The sequence below is a fragment of the Coffea eugenioides genome, chromosome 11, assembly GCF_003713205.1.
Source record: "Coffea eugenioides isolate CCC68of chromosome 11, Ceug_1.0, whole genome shotgun sequence".
In the NCBI taxonomy this organism is placed as follows: Eukaryota; Viridiplantae; Streptophyta; class Magnoliopsida; order Gentianales; family Rubiaceae; genus Coffea; species Coffea eugenioides.
The window spans coordinates 11345455-11369427 of record NC_040045.1 but is presented as its reverse complement, the minus strand read 5'-3'; positions in this window follow the sequence as shown (position 1 = coordinate 11369427).

Sequence of the window (23973 nt, the reverse complement as noted above, 5' to 3'; positions counted from 1 at the left end):
CTTACACAAAGGAATACAAAAATAGATTATTAAAATAACTGATAGAGCACAAGAAGAAAACTTACATGATGTATCAATCTTCGTCTTTTGATTGAAGTGGGTAGAAGAAAAAACTCTAGATTCCAGTCCTATTCAGATTTAGAAAAAAATAATCAGCATGATCTGAAGGAAACTCCTGTTCCAACTACTAGTAGAAAACTTCAACAATATTAGTAAAAAATTCTAAACTTATTGGTGAAGGACACCACAGATTCAAAGTGATAGGGATAAGAAAGAAAAAGTGAGAGAGATGGGATTGCTTGTAGGTATCTCTGTGACTTTTTTTCTTTTTAAAAGTGTATCTTTGGAGGGGAAAAACTCGATTATTAAACACAACATGGGTTCTAGTGGAAGCCAAAATTTTGGTGACCAAATTTGTAGGTTTCCCCAAATTGGGTAGATAAAAAAATTTGAATTTCTTTTTTCTAGTAAAATCACTTATTAAAGAAATATTACCAGATTGTAATCATATATATATATATATATATATATATATATATAATAAAGACGTATTCTCATTCTTATCCCTTCATGTTTTCTCTTTCCTACGTGGCTTAACGAGACGGCAAGTAGTTTCCTACGTGGCTTGCTCCTTTTTTGTTTAGGTATATATTAATTCTTATTTCCCATAAGAATTCTTAATATTATGTGATTCTTATTTTCCACCCAAAAAAGGAACTGAAAAGTAATGCGATATAAATAAAAGAGACATAAATATCTCTATTAGATATATCTCCAAATTCATGCCAATAATTTGTGTACTGCATAGGGAACCGAAGTAAATAAGAATTGTTATCACTACAAGAAGTAGAAAAGTAATTAATTTCAAAAGGAACCATTAATAACAGAAGACAATATCTGATATTGGAAATAGGATTCTTAATAAATTTTATTATTAAGTGCATTATCAAGACATAGTGCAAGAAAAGAAAAAGTTAATTGAATCCAATTAACTATATGTATTTGACCCGTACGGTCAAATATAAATTCCTATTTGACCACAGGTTTGTAAATTCCTATAAATCCATTCGTTGTCAATCAAAACATGCAGGTTATACTCATTGCTACGTTATAGGATTTACAATACATCTCTACTCAGATGGTGGGGAGTATTTAGTATGTGGATCTACACTATAGGAGTCCATGCACTTAAAGAACTCGATATAGTTGAGGTAATTTTTCAAGGTAGGTAAAATCTGTTTTGAGAACACACTTTTATTTCCTATAAGAATTCTTAAAATTATAGGATTCTTATTTCCTACCCAATGTTACGTACTTAAACAACTTAAATCAAGATAAACCTGCTTTTAATGTTCTTATCAATATCTCTTTATATTCTATCAATTCTTATTTCTTATGCCTACACTACATATAGCCTCTAATATATTGATTTCAAGCATCAAATTCATGGTTAGGTATTTTCAGTGCAAGCAGTTGGCACATTAAAGCATCGATTTTAGGTTTTCACTCCTCTTGATTATCAGGTATATCTTCTTTCAATACATATTTTTTTTTTTAAAAAAAGACATGTTGATCTTCAATTGTAAAAGTTTAGTAACATATCTTGAATTTTGTTTTTTTTGTTTTTATTTTCTGTTTGTTTTTTTATGAACACATAGGATTAGTAATATATCTTGAATTAGTAATAAATTTCTCTTATATTTCACATATTATATCTCACATAATATTTTTGCCTTTAATTTTGATAAATCAATATCAGATTGGTGGAACCGACAACTAATACTAATCTGAAACATCATCTTCCCAGATCCCAATTAGTATAACAGATGATTCTAATCAACAACATTTCAATACACTTCATATGAATCATTCATCAGAGGGTTCAACAAAAGCCACAGAGGAAGGGAATCATCATAAAAAGATTTGCATGAGAAGGTAAATTTAATATACTATTTTACTTTCTTAAATTATAATCTTTACGTATTGTTATACACAACCTTGAATGCGATAAATCATTTATTTTTTTATACTTAGTTATCCTGCTTTGCTATCATGCAGTGATAATGAAAAATCAATAAATGCTGATTTGTACGGACAAATCGTTGCATGGACAAATCGAGGAGAATGTTCAAACAGAAGAAAAACAAAAACAAGTTTCTGAAGAGTAGAATATTATTTGATACTATTTACTGCACTTTTTATTTATTTTCAAGTTTTTGAATGTTTTGATATTGTGGAATGTTATTTTTTCCATTTTTGAATTATTATTTACTGAATTAGATGTTCAAATTTATATTATAAAAATACTTTATATTATAATGCACATATAGTAATATACTTAAGAAAGATTATAATAAAATATACATTAAGTTTGTATTTCATATGGACATTTTTATAAAATTGACTAAATAGTTTATTATTTTTCAAAAATTCCTGTTCAACGAACGGTTACAAAACTAGTTCAAATATGTTATATCATCTTTTTCATAATATGTATTTTTATTTAGGCAAACAAACTATTTATCAGGAAAAAAAAAAAGATAAATCCAACTTTGATACATGATAGGTTACATCTTTGTCATTAATTTTGTGATTGTTTCCCTCTTTTATTTTTACCAAATATTACATTAATTGATGGATTCTACTTATATTTGGTAATTGGTATTGGTCGTAGAGATTTGGAGCAAAAAGAGGTTAAAGATTTCATTTTCACCAGACTCTTATACGGATTAGCGTTGGCACAAGATCACCAACCGTGAGTTGAAATTACAAGAGTCAGATGTTTCACCAGATGGATAGTATTTTATTTTTACAAGGATACTAGTCTATTTTGTCTACTAAGATGTTTCGTTTTTCGGATAAGATTTGATTTGTTACAATTTAATTTCACTAAGATGGATAGTATTTTATTTTTACAAGGATACTAGTCTATTTTGTCTACTAAGATGTTTCGTTTTTCGGATAAGATTTGATTTGTTACAATTTGATTTCACTAAGTTGTAGTAGTTGACTAGTAGTACGAAGGAACCATTAGTCTTAGGCTAGTGGCCACCACCAAGCCTTTAAGGCTTTGGTGGGGTGGGAGGCAAGGTTCGACACAATTGTGGTTCTTCAAAAAATTCCACGCACCCGTCTGGTCCGGTGGTGGTTTTGTCCCCATCGGTCCCCTATAGGTCCAGTTGGGTCTCTCCGTAGTTAGATTAAGATAGAGTAGGAGTAGGAGTCGGGATGACGATTGACCAAAAAAAAAAGACTAGTAGTACAAAGGAAAATAGAGAAGCATTTGTCGTTTCTTTTATTATTTCTTTCTCCAGCCGAGAGACCAGTAGTACGTTTTCCTTCTCTTCTTAGCAAGAAACAACAGAAACGTCTTGCTCTTCTTTTTCTTTCGATAATTTTATTTTATTTTATTTATAGAGAATAGTCTAGGCAATTGATCCAATTATTTTGCGCATGGCTTTTTCCTTGGAGATGAACTAAACGTGTCATTTTAGTCACGAAACAATGGAGCATTTGGTTCATCTAAAATTATATGTCACTTTTGATTGGAATCTTGGTTGTAAATGTTTAGTCGACTTTTAATGGTTGTATTTTGGGACTTGATGTATCTTTTGAGAACATGATGTAAGATTTGGATATTCAGTTAAGGAAGTGACATTTTTTCGTTTAGACTTGTATTATTTGATATGTGTCGTTAAGTTTGAATTGATTTGTCTTGAGTCCTGGCGAGAGTTGGGCAGGCGTTTCGCGAATACCCTTGAATTCGCCCTTGGGAGAAGTAGGGACGTCACCGTTGGTATCAGAGCGCTAGGTTAGAAACCTAATTGAGAGATGTTTTAGGGACTTTACCCTTAAGAATTGAGATGAGATGACTTAGTCATACCCTAAGTGATATTTGAGCGAGATAGCGACTTTAAGTTTCTAATCTAAAAATTGTTGTTGTTTTGCAGGGATGAAGAATGGAAATGGGGGACCGACTGCTAATGGTAATGGTCATGCAAATGGCCACGTAGGATCCCTTAGGCCTATTTACTACCGAACTCGTGGTAGGGGAGCTCGTGTACGTTACTCACCTGTTTCGAGGATTCCCCGTTGTCCCTATAGGACGACGTACGCTTATCCGAATGATCTCGTACTCGCTCTTGATGATGAGCGACGTCAGTTGGTAGATGCCAACCAGGACTTACTTCAGGAGGTAGAGGAGTTAAGCCTCATGGTGAACGCCCAGAGTGAGAGGATTGTCGAGTTTGAGGAGACATTGGCAGGCGAGGTGGCTACGGTTGAAGTCATACGCGATGAGCTTCAGAGAGATAGGGCTCGACTTACTAGATTAGACGAGGAGGTTCGGGATCGGACCGCTGGGATCCTGGCCGACACTACTGTGCTGATTGACTAAGTGATGGATGTGGTACAGAGTCCAGCTCAGAAGGGCACTGAGGAAGATTCAGAGGAGGACCCTGAGGAGGAGATTCCACCTGATAGCCCTACTGTGGACTAGATCTAGAGTGATAGGTTTTTGACTTTTGTGACTAGAAATAGTTGGGGTAATGCTAGTGCTAAGACCATTGTATTTTTCTTGACTGTGTGGCCTACTTTTGAGGCACTTGGCTCTACTTTAGTCGTGCATAACTAAAAGTACTTTTGTGGCACTTGTGTGCTATATTTTTGTAATTTCCCCATAACTTGCTAATTGTACGAATTTTGAAGTGTAAATACATGTTAATTATTGTTATCTCTGATGTTTTCAAGATTGGTTCTCGTTTAAAAAAAAATTCCTTGCATGATCACTTTTATTTCTTGCACTAGGCACCACTAGAAGTATGGACGGACGAAGGAGTGGACGAGATCGTGAGCGAGGGTCTAGGCAAGTCCAACCTCACGGAGATGATCAGGGATCGGCAATTGAGCCGACTCAGGGACAAGAAAATTTAGAGGGTAATCAAGTGGCTACTGCCATTAATAGGATGACTGATATCCTTGAGCGGTTAGCCGAGAGACAAGGTCTAGGGCCACTTAACCAGCCCTGGGGCCAGGATAGAGGGGATGATAGGGTTTGGAGAGGTTCCTGAATTTTAACCCGCCTAAATTCACTGGAGAGCCCGACCCCGAGGCAGTTGAGAACTGGTTGGAGAGGATGACCAACATATTTACCACCTTAAACTATACCGAAGATAGGTGAGTGAACTTTGCTACTTTCTAATTTGAGGGAGTAGCACGTGCTTGGTGAGAGATGATGTGATCCTAGGAATGGACTGGTTAGCCCGTTACAATGCCCAATTGAACTGTAAGATGAAAACAGTAGAATTGTGCATTCCAGGAGAGGCAACCCTGAGATTGGATGTAAGGGGTAGATTATTCTCGTCTGCACTTATTTTAGGGATTCGGGTTAGGAAAATGTTAAGTAAGGGAGGTTGAGGATATTTGGCTTTTCTTATAAATACTCCTGGCGACAAAGTGAGATTGGAAGATATGCCTGTAGTGAAGGAATATCTAGACGTCTTTCCTGAGGAGTTGGAGTCTTTACCCCCAGAAAGGGAAATAACCTTTACGATTGATGTAACTTCGAGAGTAGCACATATCTCTAAGACACCGTATAGAATGGCTCCAATTGAATTGAAAGAGTTGAAATTACAATTATAGGATTTACTGGAGCGGGGTTTTATAAAGGAGAGTGATTTACCGTGGGAAGCTCCGATATTATTTGTTAAGAAAAAAGATGGAAGTTTAAAACTGTGTATAGATTATCGAGATTTGAACGATGTCACCATTAAGAATAAGTACCCTTTGCCCGATATTGATGAATTGTTTGATCAATTGCAAGAGGCGGTAATATTTTTCAAATTGGATCTTAGACAGGGTTACTACCAGTTGAGGATTTTGAAAAAAGATATACCCAAAACTGTTTTTAACTTGAGGTATGGACACTTTGAGTTTGCCATAATGCCGTTCGGATTAACGAATGCACCTGCTACACTTATGGATTTGATGCACAGGGTCTTTAAGTCTTATCTGAACCAATTTGTGGTAGTATTCATTGATAATATACTAGTGTACTTTAAAACTGCGGAGGATCACGAGAAACATTTAAGAATTATTTTACAAATTTTGAGGGAACACCAGTTGTATGCTAAGTTTAGCAAGTGTGAGTTTTGGTTGAAAGAAGTGACATTCTTAGGTCATATAATTTCCAAGGATGGGACTAAAGTGGATCCAACCAAAGTTGAAGCAATTTCTAAATGGAAGCGACCAGAAAATTCTATTGAAATTCAAAATTTTATAGGGTTAGTAGGGTATTACCGGAGATCCATCAAGAATTTTTCTAAGATTGCTGTACCCATGACTGAGTTAACTAAGAAAATTGGGAGGTTTATATGGAGTTTTAAGTATGAAGAAAGTTTCCAAGAGCTAAAGAGATGTTTAACGAGAGCACCTGTGTTAGCTCTACCAAATGGGAAGAATAGTTTTGTGATCTATACAAATGCTTCAAAGGAAGGCTTGGGATGTGTATTAATGCAAAATGAGAAAGTGATAATGTATGCCTCTAGGAAATTAAAACCGCACGAGGGGAATTACCCGACTCATGATTTGAAGTTAGCGGCTATAGTGTTTGCATTAAAGAAGTGGAGACATTACCTTTATGGAGTGACGTTTGAGGTTTCTACCGATCACAAGAGTTTAAGTATTTATTTTTTCAAAAGGAGCTAAATTTGAGACAACGTAGGTGGATGGAATTCTTGGAGGACTATGATTGCATGATAAAGTACCATTCAGGGGAGGCCAATGTAGTGGCCGATACTTTAAGTCGTCAAGTGCAAGTGGCAGGATTGATGATTAAAGAAATGCACTTGTTGGAGGAAGTTAGTGTGTGGAACCCTAGACTCGAACTGAGAAAAGTAATTCTTGAAAATATCGTTGTAAAATTCACTTTGTTGGAATGCATTAAAGAGACTCAGGAGAAGAACCCTGAAGTGCAACAGTAGTTGGAAAAAGTCAAAAGGGGAGAAAAATTGGATTATAACTTAGGAATGAATGGCGTATTGAGATTTCAAGAACGGATCGTGGTGCTTAAGGATGAAAGCCTTAAGAAGGAAATTTTCAAAGAGACATACAGATCGAAATACACGATACATCCTGGAGGGAATAAAATGTACCAGAACTTGAAGAATTTGTACTGGTGGAAAAATATGAAGAAGAAAGTTGCTCAATTTGTGCAGACCTGTTTGATTTGTCAACAGGTTAAAGCCGAACATCAGAAACCATCCGATCTTTTGCAACCATTAGAGATACCTGAGTGGAAATGGGAAACATTACCATGGACTTTGTATTTGGGTTACTTAGAATACAAAGAGGTCATGATGTCATTTAGGTAATAGTGGATAGATTGACCAAATCGTCTCATTTTCTGTCGATTAGTATGAAGTACCCGTTGGAGAAGTTGGTTAAGTTATATTTGGATGAGATTATAAGGTTACATGGGATACCTGTAAGTATTGTGTCCGATCGAGACCCTAGGTTTGTTTCGAGATTCTGGCAAAAGATGCAAGAAGTGTTGGGAACTAAATTGAATTTTAGCACTACTTACCATTCTCAAACCGATGGACAGTCTGAGAGGACGATTCAAACTCTTGAGGTCATGTTGAGAACCTGTGTTTTGGATTTTGGGGAGAGTTGGAGCAAGTATTTGACATTGGTGAAATTTGCCTATAATAATAATTACCATTCTTCCATTCAAATAGTTTCGTACGAAGCACTTTATGGTCGAAAGTGCCAGTCTCCGATTTGTTGGGACGAAATAGGTGAAAAGAAAGTTTTGGACTCAACCACAATGCCTTGGATTGAGGAGGCGAATGAAAAAGTAAAGTTAATTCGCCAGAGGATTCAAACCGCACAAAATCGTCAGAAGAATTATGCAGATAATAGAATGAAGGATTTGGAATTTGAGATTGGAGATCGAGTTTTTTTTAAAATTACTTCTCTGAAAGCGAGTTTGATGGCAGGAAGAGGAAAGAAGTTACAGTCGAAATTTGTAGGACCGTACAAAATTATTCAACGCGTGGGAAATGTGGCTTATAAGTTGGAATTGCCACCAAATCTACTCGGATTCACAATGTTTTTCACGTATTCATGCTCAAGAAATATCATCCAAATCCATCACATGTCCTGCAACTAGAAAATGTTGAAGTTGATGAAGTACTGACCTATGAGAAGAAACCGATAAAACTTCTAAATCGTAAGGTGAAAGAATTGAGGAACAAGCGGATTCCATTGGTAAAAGTTCTATGGAAAAACCACAGACTTGAGGAAGCAACTTGGGAGGTTGAAGAAGAAATTCGAGAAAAATATCCAGACCTGTTCTTAAATCAAGGTATAATTTCGAGGATGAAATTCTCTTAAGGGGGAGAGGATGTGAGGACTCGTATTTTATTTTTATTTATTTATTTATTTTACTGATTTATTTATTTGGTGGTTCTAAAATAGTTATTTTATACTTAATTACTCTAGTATTAGTTAGTTATATCATCGTTACAAGAATTTTTTAAAAATTGCGTTTTATCGCGCGCGAGTCGAAAGTTCGCGTTTTCACGCGCGTGACTAATTGAAGGACTTTAGAAATTTATTTTAGACTACTAAGATTGAATAATTATAGTATTAAAGGAATTACATTTGGAGATTTAGTGCACAAGTGAAATAAACCCAAGAGGAAACGGACACAAAACGTGCGCGCGGGAAATACTATTCCTAGTTGACTTTGGGTAGCTCTTACTTTATTTTCCCTCCAAGCTTCTCCAAGAAGCTTCACTCATCATCTCACCCTCTCTCTCCTCTTCATCTTGCTGGCCGGAATTCTCCAAGGGAGAAGAAGAGAAAACCCATCCTCCTCCTTGCTCCAATCTTGCACAACTTTACCTTAAATCCTTCACACAACACCTAAACAACTTGGAGAGCAACTCAATCTTGGTGGAAGATATCTTTCTCACGGTTTTTCTTGGGTTTTAGAGGTGCAAAATTTCTGATTTCACTCAAAGGAGTAGGAGGTAATCATCCAACCATCTAATCTTGGCTTTAGTGGGTTGATTTTTGCTAGAAAGCTTGTAGCTTCATTGTTATTGTTGTTGTTGGATTTGAATGGTTGGAGTGGGCTCTATGAAATCCCACCTTAATGATATAGGATTGATATGATGATGTTAAGTGTTGTTTGTGTTAGTTATGTGATAAATAAGATGAGATTTGTTGGAAAAGAGAAAGGAAAACCAAGGAAAATTGTATAGGAAGAGGCCAAAATCTGCCTTATTTTTCTTGAAGCTTTGATTCAAAATTTTGATGCTCAAATGACCTTGAATCTATGTATATGTTGTGTAGGATGTGTGGAAAGTTTTCACAAAAAATTATGTGAATTGGTTGGGTAAAAGTTGAAATTTCAAAAATTTTCAAATCTGGAAAACGGTGTCCAGGTGTTCTGGACAGAGCATCGTTGAACGATCATAATTCTCTGCTCAGAATTCGAAATCAAGTGCCATTTGTGGCATTTGAAAATAGACATCCGTAGTTTTCTAACAGTGTATCATCCACCTTCTAATTCAAAGTGAGTCACCTGTAGTGATTGATCAAAGTCGGCTGCCCTGTTCTGTCAGTCCAACCGAGAGGAAACTAGAAGTTACAACTTGTGGCTCTATTTTCTCTTGTTTACAAACTGAATTTCAGAACGACTTCTTCTGATGAATTATAGACTTTTGAATCTAGTTTCTAACGCTGCTGACCAATCTCAATTCCAAGTTATATTGAGTGAGATATAGTCCAATTCCCAAAAGGTAGCAAATCTAGAAAACCTTAATTTTGGCTAGCCAAATGGCCTAACTTGATTTGGGACATGTTGTTTTGAAAATTTTGGTGTCAATCACCTACCAAATATATATTAAATGTTTATTGGGTCTTGGTTTCACAAATGAGTCAGATTGGAGTTGATTTCATGGGCCAAAATGTTTGAAAAAGGAAAAGGAAGCAAGGAGACATATTTGCCTTGGAAATTTCTGGAACTTTGGTGGTCTTGTTAACTACCTTCCCGTGCGAATTTTCAAATAAAATTTGATGGAGGAGTAGTCCTCCTGTGGCAGTTAAATTATACCAATTTTAGTGTCATTCTAAGACTGTTTTGATATACAAACAAGATACCGAAGTTGTTCTTCCAAATCTGGAAATGGACCGAACGGTCCTTAATTTTAACCAACTTTAAGCTGCTATATCTTGACGCTCAAAACTCCGATTCTAGTTCCGTTGATTGTGTTTAAAACTTTGATTGGAACTATGATATCTGTGAATTTCAGAGGCTAGTTCATTTTCTGTGAATTTTACCGAATTTCCAAAGTTTGCCGAAAACCAAGATTGAAACTGTCTTGTAGTGCGAATTAGTCACTTTAAGCTGAAATTTGAGTGTATTTCATTTAGAATCTTGGAAAAATGTCTTTTAGGAACTTTTAGTACCTTGGAATTAGTTTTTAACGGTACCAAATTTTCCAATTTTGGACCTACAGAGTGTAAGATATGATTTTTCAAAAATTGCTCCTTAAAACTGAAATTTTTGAACTTGATGGGAATTGAGTTTTTAGAAACTCTTCACTACCCTTCAATATTGAATGACTGTCTTAGACTTGATCTCTTGAAGGAAAACGATTTTTCCTTGCACCATTAAACCCCACTTTTGAGTTTCGATTTACGAGTAATTAAGGCTGTCTTTTATGATATTTTTTTAGATTGTACAAGTGCACAATCTCCCTTCTTAACTAGGGGATTTTAAGCGATGGTGTGTGATAGTCAATTATTATTTGTTCAGGCATTCAAGGGGACCTTCAAGAGGATCTCACAGGGAACGCCTAAACACTTGATTGAGTACTACTCTATTATTTTGATTGGTGAGTGTCAAGTGCATGACTAGTTGAAAATTATGTGATTTGCTCATTATGAAATGGATGGCTTATAACTGCTGAGTCGAGTGTATATTTTATCGTACTCGTTCTCATTTAAATGAATTGTAATTGAATTGCCTGAATTAAATTGAATTACCTGAACTAAATTGAACTAAATTATATGCTATGGTTGCATATGTCGTTGGAGTGAATCTCCTCGATATATAACTGAACTGGGAGACGTCCAAACTCATCGGCCGATCTTGGACTCGAGCCGACATGGGTTGAGAGATCTTGCTTTGCATACTCGCATAGTAGCGCCTTTATTGATGTTCGGGCCCGGTGCGGCCTATGGTGGACGAAATTGTGAAGTAAGTGGAGTTCTACGAACTTAAATACTGACCCAATTGACGAAGTGTCATCGCAGGAAGGTATTCGATCGAGATTTGTTGAAGCACATGGAACTTAGCTCCTGAGAGCTACAATATCCTTGAATTGTTTCTGTTTATTTTTCTTACTCGAAGTGTTAATTACTTGAATACTACTGTTTTACTTGCTAAATTATGATTGCTACTTGGATTACATGCTTGTATGTGTGTTTCTTGGCCTCACTAAGTATTAGCTCATTCCATTAGTTTGTTTTTCTTAACAGGTTGGATTGGAAGATTTTGGAAAAACCGACTAGGTTATACTTTTGATTGGAATCTTGGTTGTAAATGTTTAGTCGACTTTTAATGGTTGTATTTTGGGACTTGATGTATCTTTTGAGAACATGATGTAAGATTTGGATATTCAGTTAAGAAAGTGACATTTCTTCATTTAGACTTTATTATTTGGTATGTGTCGTTAAGTTTGAATTGATTTGACTTGAGTCATGACGAGAGTTGGGCAGGCGTCCTGCGGGTACCTTTGGGTTCGCCCCTTGGGAGAAGTGGGGGCGTCGCACGGATGTTTCACCAGATGGATAGTACTTTATTTTTACTAGGATGCTAGTCTATTTTGTCTACAAAGATGTTTCATTTTTTCGAATAAGATTTGATTTGTTACAATTTGATTTTTCTAAGTAGTAGTAGTTGACTAGTAGTAAGAAAGAACACAGAGAAGCATTTCTCATTTCTTTTATTACTTCTTTCTCCGGCCGCGAGACCAGTAGTACGTTTTCTTTTCTTCTTAGCAAGAAACAATAGAAACGTGTTGCTTTTCTTTTTCGTTCGATATTTTTATTTCATTTTTTATAAAGAATGGTCTCGACAATTGATTTAATTATTTTGTGTGTGGCTATTTCCTTGGAGATGAACTAAAGTGTCATTTTAGTCATGAAACAACGGAAGATTTGATTCATCTAAAATTGTGAGATCGAATTAATTATATTTATTTCTTTTAGTTTACTGGTATTCCTATGTTCTTTGATTTAATTTCTTATGGTTATTATTTTATTTGAATATCAAAGGCGCTCAATATTTAATTGAATCTAATAATCTAAAATCAGTTAGAGTAGTTAAATCTGTAATTGTTTAATTACTTTAAATTAGTGATAACTGGCATGATTGAATTTGTGTTAGGGGGACATATGGGCTAACTTAAAATAACCCTCATAACGTGTTATTTCGTTAGAACAAGACTTTTCTAATTCTTAAGGCAATTAAAAAATTAAATTTTATGATCGTACCTAGGGTTATTTCTTAATTAAAGTAGTGATTAATGGTCGTACCTCGATCACCAATATAGTAAAAAGAAGTTGATTATCATCACATGTTTGGCAGTTTTAACTTGTCTATCAGTGAATAAATGAAATTACTATTGCATCAATGACCAATTGAGTGAAACCATCTCTGAAATTATTTCTTGGCTAGAATTTATCTATTATTATTTGAATTTTAATAAATTGTCATTTAGTTTTTATTTATTTATTTTATCTGAGTTATTTAATTATCCCCAATTTTATAAAAATCCCCCTTACTCTGTACCCTAGAAGAAACGAATTATCTCCAATTCTTGTGGATTCGACTCTGCTCACTGCTATATACAAAATTTATATATTATTTGAATAGGTATTTATTATTATACAAGTTCGACACTTGTCAACTTATTTTTAATTTATTTGGTATAGCCAATGGTTGTTTTATTTTCCCTCACTATTTAAAAAAAATGTAATTTTTTGATAATAATAGTGAGATGTTATGACTCTAGTTGATCTCACTTGAACATAAAGGCAATTTCCTCAACAAAAACTATCATTTAGCTATTAATTTTAAATATGGTTATCAAGAATGCTATTTCTATAAGTTTAAGTTATGAACCTTAATTGGAACAACTAAATGTGTCAGTATGTCTTAATTTTTAATATTACTTGTAAGTTTTTATGTTAAGACTTGATGTCGCACCTCATTTTTTGGAATAAAAAGATGTTAATGAAAAAAATGTGTTTTTTATTTTTAAAATGAAGAAAAGTATCTAAAATGGGACTTTTAAAAATGTGATAGTTTGGGTCCAAAAGATAGTCTAAAAAAAGGGAGTCATCACTTGGTATCAAATTTAGGTGCATCAAGTCACCAAAAAAAATTTTAGAAAAATAAAATCTCCTTTTTAGATGACTCTAGATCTTTGAAAATGAGAGAAAAAGATTCGGGAGTCACAGTTAAAAAAAGGATAGGCAAAGGTTCAATCGGCTCAACTCAAACCTATGATACCCTTTCAACCTAACTTAAACTAGTTGCAAGATTTAGTCAAAATTTTCTAATCTAACCCTTAAATTTATCACATTTAGATTTTCTATATGGATACAAATCTAAATCTAAAAGGGATATTGCGAGAGGCAAAATGTCCATTCAAGATCACATTTGTACCAATTGTATTAATTGCGAGATCCAAGAATAATCCCTTGAACGAGTCACGAGTATGTAAAAACGAGACTAAAAAAATAAAGTTTATAATGTATATATATAAGTATACATGATCCAAAAAAGGGCAATGCAACATAATGGGTATGGTGGATGAAAACTCGTGACACAATTTTTCTTTTTATAGAGAGGTAATAGCGTGTTAAAATTAAAAACCATACTTGACTATTTTTCATATTCGAAGGGTAACTCTTCTAGTCTAAACAAGCAAATGGGCTCTCTAATTTCCTAATTCCTAAGTGACATGTAATTCTAAACGTAATAGATGAAACACATATGGGGTAAGGGAAAAACATAGGGAAAAATAACATGCAAATTAAAAAAAGATCCTAAAAATAGAAAAAATGTATGAAATGGGATGAGAGCACATAATACATGGATCTATCGCATGACGGGACCTACAGATCTAGTATTGGATTAGTTCATTTTTACAAGTTTTCACTAGTATTGAACTAGTAAGAAAACAAAGAGAAAAGTTACAACTAGTGTTAGACTAGTGTGGTGACAACATGCATTCATTATTCATAATAATAATGCATAATTAAAATAAATAAACACATATGAGCGCATAGAGCACATAGTATATAAGCATAATGTCTCGATACAAAATCCTAAGGGAAGCAAGTAAAAGCACGAAGCATATAATCCACATAAACACACCACATCCTATTTATTACATTGGGGAACTTAATTACAAAGCTAAAATGGGGAGATATAAGAAAATAAATCTATCTAACATATCTATTACAATTGGCTATCTAATTATAATTTTTTGCAAAAAGAAAAACAAAACCTATCCATTACATCTTGAGTATTCAAATATTCTCCAAATTGTTATAAAATTTCAATTAAAAAAAGTGAATAGAGACTTAAAATAAATAAATAAAAGAAAACACATAAAAACATATAAATACATAGAAGCATGTAAGAGCACATAATCAGAATTTAATACGGGTGCCTCTCTTTTGATGTAGTGACTAAATAAGGAAAGTTTAACCTATTTGTGTTCAAAAATTAACAAAAAAAAATCAAGGCACCTATTTAATTGAAAACACTTTAAAAGAGAACATAAAAATGTACTAAATTCACCTTATCATGCCAAAGATGCAACTAAACTTAAAAAGACCCAAGATTGCAAGTTAAATGCATCTAAGAAAAGCATAATTAGCAATTAACAAAATGAAACAATTAGAATTAAAAAATCAGAAAACTTCTAGGGACAAACTTGCAAAAAATAGAAAGTTTTTAGGTCAAAATATATAGTTTTTGTGACGCCCCCACTTCTCCCAAGGGCGAACCCAAGGGTATCCGCGGAACGCCTGCCTAACTCTCGCCAGGATTCGAGACAAATCAATTCAAACTTAACAATATATAACAATTTATACCAGTCTAATAAGGAAAAATCGCTTCCATAATCGAATATCCAAGTCTTGTACCACGAGTTCAAAATACATCCGTTATCCAATTCTTACATCAGGATCCAAAAGATACATCAATTCCCAAATATATACAATAGCCAAAATGTCTAGTCAATTACAATTGAAACCCTAATACAAAAGTACATCCAAAGGGTTCCAACGAGTATCACTCCATCCATTCCTGTTAAGGAAAACAAATCTACGGGATGAGCGAAACGCTCGTGAGGCCAAGAAAACACACATGCAAGCACGTTGTCCAAGTAACAATCCCAATATTCAAGTAATTTACAATTCGAGCGAGAGAAGTAAACAGAAACAATTCAAGGATATAGGAGCTCTCAGGAGCTATTTTCCACTTGCTTCGTCACGGCTCGATCCGATACCCCCTCGTGATGACACTCCGTTATCCGGGTGGGTATTTTATCCGTAGAAACTTCACTTATTACTTCCTCCGGCCAACATTCCACCCTCTCGGATCCGAAACCAAACACGCACGAAAAAGGCGATACTCGTCGAGTATGCCACACGAGATCTCAAGAGATCAAGTTTTGATTTTTGAACACGCACGAAAACGGCGATACTCCACGAGTATGCCGAACAAGATCTCAAAAGATCAAGTTGTGTTTTGTTACTCTCTTGGTTTATCAAGCTTCTCGGCCAATCCCATGCCGGCTCGATGTCACGCCCCATTTTTTGATAAATAAATAAATGGTTTAAAAATGTATTTTTTGATTCAATTTGTGATTTGGAAAATGAATTGTGATTTAAAAGAAAAATGGGTCTAAATGGGGGTTTGAGAATGCGACGATTTGACCCAAAATTATAGTTTAAAAAGGGTTTTTTGAAATAAAAAATCGGAGTCGCCACTTGGTAATGAGTTAAGGTGTACCAAGTCACCTAAAAATGAATTTTTAAAGAAAAATAGGAAAAAGTAGTAAGAAACCCCTTTTAAACGACTCCTAGTCCACGTAAACCAACGAAAAAGGTTCGGGAGTCACATTTGACGAAGGGGAAGGCAAGGATAAAATCCAAGGCACCCCTTCGACCTAGCCAAGGCTAGTTGCTTGATTTAATCAAAGATTTTCTTGCTTTAACCAAAGAATTTATTACATTTGGATGTACTACATGAATGCAAACCCTAGACCTAGGGGTATTGGGGGAAATTTCTCTTCAAAGGTTGAGTGGTGCCAATCACATTAATTGTGAAGCCCAATGACGATCCTTTGAAGAAGTCACGAATAATGCGAGTGGGATGCAAATGAATGGAATGCATGTATGCAATGTGAGGACATGAGTTTTGAAAAAGTAATAAAAAAACAATAAATATGTAAATGAAAATGTGCACGTGAGTGGGCAAGGTACGGTATGTGAAATGATAATATGAAGTGCATGTGTGCAAGTGATGATAAAAGTGTTCGTGTGCAAGTGAAGAAACATAAAGGTGCACGTGTGCAAAATGGGAGGAAAAATGAAAGTGTGATGAGGATATAAAATGGTAGAGTGGATTTAAAAATGCATGAGCCTAGGGAATTCATGCATATTGGGTACGGGGAGACCTAAATCGTGACTCAATTTGCCCTTTTATAGAGGGAATACAAGCGTGCTAAGGCTTAGAAAAAGCCACACTCGTCTATATCCCATATTTAAGGGGACTCTCAAGCAAATGAACCCCTATAAACTAGCATGAAATGCAAAACCTAAATTGAGAGGGAAGGGATTAGAGGGGCATGCGAAATGATAAAACTAAGAAAAATGCATGACATGTAATGAACATGCAAACATGTACTAACGAGGGGAAATTCCTAAGAGTCTAGCGTTGGACTAGCCCATTCTATGAATTCCGACTAGCGTTGGACTAGTGGAAACGCACATTCATCCATCACATTCATTCAGGCTATGGAAAGCGAGTAGACATGCCAAACACTTATAAACACATAGCACATAACATTTAGCATGCTCGACTAGATGCAAGAGCCTAATAAAGCAAATTAACACGTAGTAACTAAGCATGCAAGACACATAAAGCAATTAAAGCCCTAACTATTACATTTGCTAGCTAGACACATGTCTTCAACAGGTCTTCATCGAATGCTCCTCCAAGCCCTATCTATTACAAGCCAAGAGGTGTACACATACCCCATAAAGAACAACTTAATGAAAACAAAAGTAAATGACATAAATAAAAGGAATTAAGGAAAAGCTAGGAAAGCAAATTAGACATGCAAATCTCACTTAGCACATTGGATCACATAGGAGACACAAAAGGGATAAAAGAAATTATACCGCCCCTTTGAATGGTGTCCAAATGAAAGAAAAATGGCTTCAAAACAATAAAAAGGTCACGGTACCTCAAATAGTAAAGTATAACAAAGTCACCAAAACTCTCCTAATTGCAATTTAAATGAAATCAAATAATACATAGTTTCCAATAAAGGGATCCACCAAAAACCCAATTGCAAGCATTAATCAACCATTCAAAGCCAATTGAAACATTTTAGAAACTTTGAAAGTCAAAGAGCAAGAAAAAGGCCAAAGCCTATTTATTTCAGAAAATTCAAGAAAATAGGCGAACACAAGCTCATTCGAACACAAAGTTCTTAAATTCTTGCATTAAGCACCACCTAAACAAATGAAAGCAAATGAGCAATCGAGTTGCAAAGTTGAGGCTACCAAGGACTCAATTGTGAACACTAACCAAGCACTCAAGCCTAATCAAACACTTTTAGGAACTTCAAAGGTCCAAGGGCAAAGGAAAAGGCAAGTAACAATTCAAATTGCAATTATTCTAAAACCCATTTGCAAGAAATTAGAACATGCTTGGGCTTTTGTGGAACATGGAGAAACTTGAGGGATCGAATTGATTAAGTGTTCCAATTACTTGGGCCATAGTGAGTCAAGAGGGGACTTGGGGGGTTAAAGAGCAATTTTTAGCAATTATCCATGCATGCAACGAATGCAAACTCACGTGAGATAACATTCTGCAACAAACCCAACAAACAAAACTGCTGCACTTTGTTCCACTTTCCAACACTAATTTTGATCAAAAATCTTTCAACCAAACATTCAAAGCTAATCTAAACATCATAACACACAAATTCAGAATTCAAACAAACCCAAATATAGAAGAAAACTGATGCAAAGACACAAGGAAGCTCATGCATTCAGCAGATTCCAGCCACGGCATTTCTTTTCATTTTTATCATGCAAACCAGATTTTTGATTCAAACTCACAGCTTTGATTAGATATTCCTCATTTCAATATCACAACTTTACTGAGTAACAAACTACATGATGATCACAATCAAATGACCAGAAACTTGGAAAGATATAATACGCAAATTCTGGAAAAAGAATGTAGAAAAAGAGAAACAAAAACTCTCTTATCATCTCATCAACATAGGCTGAATACCAGAATTTTGGCTTGGGCATGCATATGGTGTATGAACTGAGCAACAAACCACATCATTACCATCATCCAAGCAGGCAGAAAACTTAGAAAAATCCCATGCAAAATTCTGGGCAAGTATGCAAACATTTGATGAACAAAACTGATGCAATTTTTTTTACCCACTCAGCCGAGAAAGCATTCATGAAAACGACTCAACGCATTTCCCATCATTCAAACCCAACATACAAAGACTTGAAACAAATGTAGGGGAAATATCTAACCAGCTTTCGAACAAAAAAAAATGGAATGACATGATTTGAAAACATATTGACTTTGAAGAAAAACAAGAATTTCTGCAGCTTTTTCTTTGCAAATTCAGCATGTTTACAAACATTTACATGACCCAAAGAAACCTGGAAATGCCTTACTCAATGACCCAGCACTTCAACCCAATCTACTTTAGATTAAACGGCAAAATCATAAGTTCCATCCCTGCCTTCCTCCCCCCAGAAAATCCAGAAGCAAAAGATGCAAACTTTAGCTATCTTTTCTGCAGTAAACTTCGGACTGTGCATTTCCAGATTGAAACGTAAGCATAATCATTGAACAACAACCAAGAACATGCAGCCTGCTAACCAGAATCTACAACATTTAAGTAAGCAACAAAAAAAACCATGACACAAACAAACAGCAGCAAAAGGCGACAGCTTTGGACAATGAAAAGGACCGCACAAAAATAGCATCTGTCTAGCAACCAAATCCACAACTCATGAGTCCAGAATCTCTGGTTTACACACAGCTAATTAATCATCCAGTATTTAGTTAGCTAAACACACAACCAAGTGAGGATCAAATGCTTTCCGGTAGATTTCGTACTAAAATACCATACAATTTTCAAAACAGCTCCATCGGCTAAGCTGGAAAATTGGTTTAGCAATCCAGCAACTTCCAATAAAATTTTCCAGCCATGCAACCGAATTCCTAGCCATAAAGATCACATGCAACACCAAATAAAGAGCTATCTATCAGATTGGGTCCAAAATCAAGTTCAAATGTCATCAAAAATCACCATTTAACCAGAAATTCATCCAAACTTCTCTCGGTTGACATGCATGCAACCAGGTTTTATAATCCTTCAATTTTCTTGCTTAAACAAGGTTGATTAACCTCATGCAAGGCTCAATCATCCAGCTATTAATTAGCTAAACATACAATTAAGCTCAGATCATCACAACTTAGTAAGTTAAAGCTGAAATTTCCAGCTCAAGCAATCGGACAGTTCCAATTCCTTCAAAATCAGATTTTCTTGTAACTTAGTTCATCATCCAACCGTACAACCCCACATGCATGCTTATAAACAGCTTCATCAACCCATAAACAACTCATCTAAGTCCAGAAATTACCTCAGCTTGAAGCTTAATACACACGACTAGCAGCTGCAACAAACCTCCACTCTCGGCTGTCCAGAAATTGCAGACCGCTAGCTCTCTCTCTCTCCCTTGCTCTGGCTTGCGGCTGGATTAAGGAAATTTGGTTCTCAGCCTTCACCAACTCACGGATGGAAGGAGGAATGAACCGCAGGTCTCTCTCTTCCCTCTCTAGTTTACGGACAGAAAGGAAGGAAACCAAAGGCTCGGCTCTCTCTCTTGGTCGTTAACTCCAAGGAAACCGCTCCCTCACAGCTCACGGCAGCAAAAATGAAAAATGGAAGTCTGATATTGTGGTGAATTGGAAATGGTATCTAGTGGAATGTGTGGTTGGTGGAATGTATATGTTTTTTGTATTGTGAGTGGAGTTGGGGGCTGAAATGAAGATGAATCGCGGATGGCGGAGGTTGAGTGTTTTAGAGGGGAAAGGAAATGTGATCCGGCAGAAATGGAATTGTGATTTTTTGATTTTTTGATTTTTTTTTTTAAATTAATTAAATAAAACTGATAATAACAACAAAAACAACAAAAAAAAATAATTTAATTAACATTGGATAGAAACTAAATAAACTAAAATCAACAAAGCACAATTTTCCATTTTTCATCAATTTCCTCTTTTTTTTCTTTTTTTTCTTTTTTTTTCACAAATTTTACGTTAAAACTTAAAACTAAAACTAAAACTAAAACGTGAACAAAATTAATATGACAAATAATTAGCAAATAAAAGACAAATAAAAAAGGTAACAACTAAAATGCAGACAATCTAAAACAAAAATCATGAATTAGATGCAACATACAAATTATTTAAAAATTTGGTGTCTACAGTTTGCCCCTCTTTGTTTGAGTTTTGAAAAAACTTGAGACAAAGATGTAGACACCAAATACTTACCTGTGTTATTCGGCTGCAAAATGATTTGAACGGACAGGAATTTTAAAAACGGGACTATTTCTTTAAAACGGGACTTATTTAAAACGGGAACTGAACAGGAATTTAAAACGGGACTGACCCGAACAGGAATTTAAAACGGGAACGGGACTGACCCGAACAAGGAATTTAAAACGGGACTGACCCGAACAGGAATTTAAAACGGGACTGACCCGAACAGGAATTTAAAACGGGACTGACCCGAACAGGATTTAAAACGGGACTGGCCCGAACACGGATTTAAACGGGACTGGGAACAATTTAAAACGGGACTGACCCGAACAGGAATTTTAAAACAGGACTGACCCGAACACGGATTTAAAACGGGACTGACCCGAACAGGAATTTAAAACGGGACTGACCCGAACAGGAATTTTAAAACGGGACTGACCCGAACAGGAAATTTAAAACGGGATTGCACTGAGGAGACTTAAACAATGAATTGAATTTTTACCTGGGAAAGGTTCCAACTTTTTTGTACCACGAGGAAATTTGATCTCCGTAGCTAGAACGGTGGCCGAGGTTGCTTCTTATGGTCAAACTTTACTAATAACATTATCACTTCGTCTTTGCCTTCTGGGGAGTTGTTTCTAACATTGATTTTGGTGCGAAGAGGAGAGTGGTTGTTCTTGTTTGTAAATGCAATGTTCCTGCAAGAAAAGAAGAAACAATGGACTTGACACCATCATTTGATCCGATTTGCCTTGAGAATCGTGTAGACATGAGTCTTGTGACACTTTTGCCTCTGTTCCGCGGTGTCTAGCTTAAACCTTTCAATTTCTGAGACTGATAAAATGCAGATTTACCACGTCACCCAATCCAGGTGGTAGCTTTGTTGTATGTTACTCCCTGTAACTGATGATTGAATCCCCTATCTTTGCACAAACCTCAGGGTTTATCATTCATTTGAATTTAATGGTGAAAGAATGATGCATGAAAATTAGTCATATAAAAATCAATGTATATGCAAGATGATTTCCTATGTTAGGCAAAGATGAGCATGCAAAAGAATGTAGACAATCATAAGCATTCATACACAAATAATTTGAGAATAACCAAGAGGTTTATAAAGATACATTTTGCAAAAGAATATTTGTAAAGAACAAATACAAATTTAACCAACGAATATCATATTCAAAACTTTGGATATTTTCTTTTCGGAATCCGATATTGGCAGAAGTATCACAAATATGAGGAAAACCCCAAATGAACCAGGTCACCGGCTGTTCCTTCTTGAGCTTGTCTGTTGAGAAAACCTACCTTGGCGCCCTTTCGGGTTTTCACCAAGGTTGCCCCCACCCCTTTTGTTGTTTTTCTTTTCTCTTTTCCTTTTTCTTTTCTTTCTTTTTTCTTTTCCTTTTTCCTTTTTTTTCTTTTCTTTTTCTTTTTCTTTTTCTTTCGAGGTGCCCCTTCGGGTTTTCACCTAAAGAAGAATGAAATATCTCGACCATGATCGACTCAGAAACATGAATTAAAGATTTCTGGCATCAGTAAAATGTACTTCCCTTGTAAAATTAGGCGAAGACATTACGGACATCACCTGCCAGTTGATTAACAAATTTTCTTATAGAAATGCAGCAAGTGACGAAAACCAGGACTTTGGGCTTTTGTAATGAGGTCAGGTGGGGTGTTTTTCAAGAAAGTTTGAGGCTTGAAAGCAGATTTGATACGAGGGGTGAAATAACTTGAGATTGCACTTATTTTGAAATCGTTTGATCGGATTTTCACTCTTTGCATTTTTCATTGTATTTTCCTCACTTTTTGCATTTTTCTTTGAAAACTAAATTTGCCCCAGTGTAGGTTTTTTTTTTTTCGAAACAAATTTGCCCCAGTGTGGGGTTTGCAATTCTCAAGGGTTATCAAACGAGATTTGTCAATTCTGATGGCTCAAAGGGGACAAGTAGAGATAAAATGTTTTTTAGTGTAAAAGAAGATGGCCTGACTTGCATTTCGCCATTTGCATGAATTTCTAAAGAAAATTTGCATGATCAAATGAAAAACTTTTTGCACATATCTGAGTTGATGGGTTGAGGGAAAACCCGTCCATCCATTTCCGCCAAAATAAGAGCTCCGCCAGGTAATACCTTTTGGATAATGAACGGCCCTTGCCAATTTGGAGCGAACTTGCCTTTAGCTTCATCTTGCATTGACAAAATTCGCTTCAGTACCTTATCACCTTCTTCAAATGCCCGCCGATGGACTTTTTTGTTGTAAGCTCGGGCCACACGTTTTTGATAGCATTGCCCATGACAGATAGCATTGAATCGCTTCTCATCTATCAAAGTCAATTGCTCATGGCGCTGCTTGATCCAATCGGCCTCCTCCAATTTAGCTTCCATAAGGATTCGTAGCGACGGAATTTCAACCTCAGCTGGTAATACAGCTTCCATCCCATACATAAGTGAATATGGCGTTGCCCCAGTCGATGTCCGAATAGAAGTCCGGTACGCCATCAATGCATAAGGCAACTTTTCATGCCAATCGCGATGCTTTTCTGTCATTTTGCGGATAATTTTCTTCAGATTCTTATTTGCGGCTTCTACAGCTCCATTCATCTGAGGCCTATAAATGGCAGAATTGCGGTGTTTGATTTTGAACTGCTCACATAGTCCATCTACCATGTCATTGTTCAGATTCTTGGCATTGTCCGTGATAAGCGTTTCGGGTACTCCAAAGCGACAGATGATGTGATCTCTCAGGAAATTGGCCACTACCTTCTTCGTGACATGTTTGAATGACTCCGCTTCAACCCATTTGGTAAAGTACTCAATTGCCACCAATATAAATCGATGTCCATTTGAAGCGGGAGGATCGATTGTACCAATCACGTCCATACCCCACATTGAACAAGGCCACGGGGCGGTCATGCTATGCAACTCAGTGGGTGGAGCGCGTATAATGTCACCGTGCATTTGGCATTTTATACATCTCCGGACAAAGTCTATACAATCATGCTCCATAGTAAGCCAGAAGTATCCGGTTCTCATGATTTTCTTCGCTAGCAAATGGCCATT